Here is a 1,370-nt window from a genome sequence, read left to right as displayed (position 1 = left end):
GTTTAAACCCAAATAATTAAAAATAATGTGTCCACAGTACAAAAGATTTTATAATTGACTCAAAAATTAACTATTAATTTTATTGTTGAATACAAACTGACAATTATTAAACATTATTTATGGTAATTATTTTAGCCCGTGTAATACTAAAATTATTAGGTAGGATTTTTATAAATAAGATATAATTTAATGAGTAAATATTTGATGCACCGCTGGTGTATATATGCTATACAACAGCGGTAAATAAAAAGATGCCACCTATTTAAAAATAAATTCAATATTAAGTAGACCCTTTTTTGCAAAATATAATACTTCCTATATTAAACATTACTTAATTTAATCACAAGTAATTAATGTTATTATAACTCTTTTTGGTTAATTACTAAAATCTATCAAAACTGCTAAACAATTTCACCCCTCACTTGAGCTGCTCCTGTGAACATGATCTCCACTATGGCTATTCTCCCAATAACTCTGTTCATATCAGAAGGTAAAATCTATGTACACACATGAGAAAAAAGAATTAGTCTTCTTCGAAGCTGACCAAAATGGTAGCACAGTAGAGATGGAATACAGAGTGTGGAGAATCCAATCCACATTCCCCCAGCCGAACCACACTCCTTCCTCTTCATCATCACACTCCTCATGTTGTGAGGTTGGTGGTGACAAATCCTTCCGCGGACAAGGCACTTGAATTTGGAATTCGCGTAGTCCAGTGTTATTGGCATAAGAAACCAAATCCATCACTAATCATGTTCATTTTGCTGCTTGTTGGGATCTTGTCACTAAGGTGGTTATTGCCTAAATATATCCAATATTGTGATCTGCAATAGCATCAATTCATGAATGATTCTAGTATGAAATTGGATAGTGAGTTTGAGTTTGCCTAAAGAAGTTGTAATAATTTCTACCCGAGTTGATTGTCAAAACTAACAAATCCAATAATGAATAGAAGTTGATGCTCTTTGGCCGAGAGGGGTTGCTTTGATCTTTTCCAGTTCACCATCCACTACATGTAGCGTATGGCATAACTAAGCCCATAGTTGTGTTGCGCCCGCGGAAGTGGGATAGATCAGATTGCAACAATAATTTGAGAAAGAAAAATAAATGAGGCACAGATTTTACGTGGAAAACCCCTAAACAAATTAGGGTAAAAACCACGGGCAAGGGTAGAAGAATTTCACTATGAGAAAATAGGAGTTACAACCACTCTCTAACTAACAAGGAGAAAACAAGGATAATTCTCTCTTGCTAGGAAGGAGAAATACACTCAACAAACTCTCTAATATCTCTAGTATATGAGGGAAGAATAGAATGATTTGGGATGGCTAGAATGACAAAATGACCACCATATTTATAGTTGAGAATTT

General features: G+C 34.2%; 1 long non-coding RNA gene across 1 annotated transcript; it reads right to left on the bottom strand.

Annotated features, from left to right (window-relative positions):
* Positions 1-463: 463 nt before the first annotated feature.
* On the bottom strand, positions 464-1,119 carry LOC116001832. Its single transcript, XR_004094307.1, has 2 exons — positions 912-1,119; positions 464-824 (listed from the first exon to the last, which is right to left on the bottom strand). It is a non-coding gene; the product is annotated as an uncharacterized LOC116001832 (long non-coding RNA).
* Positions 1,120-1,370: the final 251 nt, after the last annotated feature.

Source organism: Ipomoea triloba, chromosome 1 (genome assembly GCF_003576645.1).
Source record: "Ipomoea triloba cultivar NCNSP0323 chromosome 1, ASM357664v1".
NCBI classification, from domain to species: domain Eukaryota; kingdom Viridiplantae; phylum Streptophyta; class Magnoliopsida; order Solanales; family Convolvulaceae; genus Ipomoea; species Ipomoea triloba.
The sequence above is the reverse complement of the archived record's forward strand: the minus strand, read 5'-3'. Positions and strand labels throughout refer to the sequence as shown.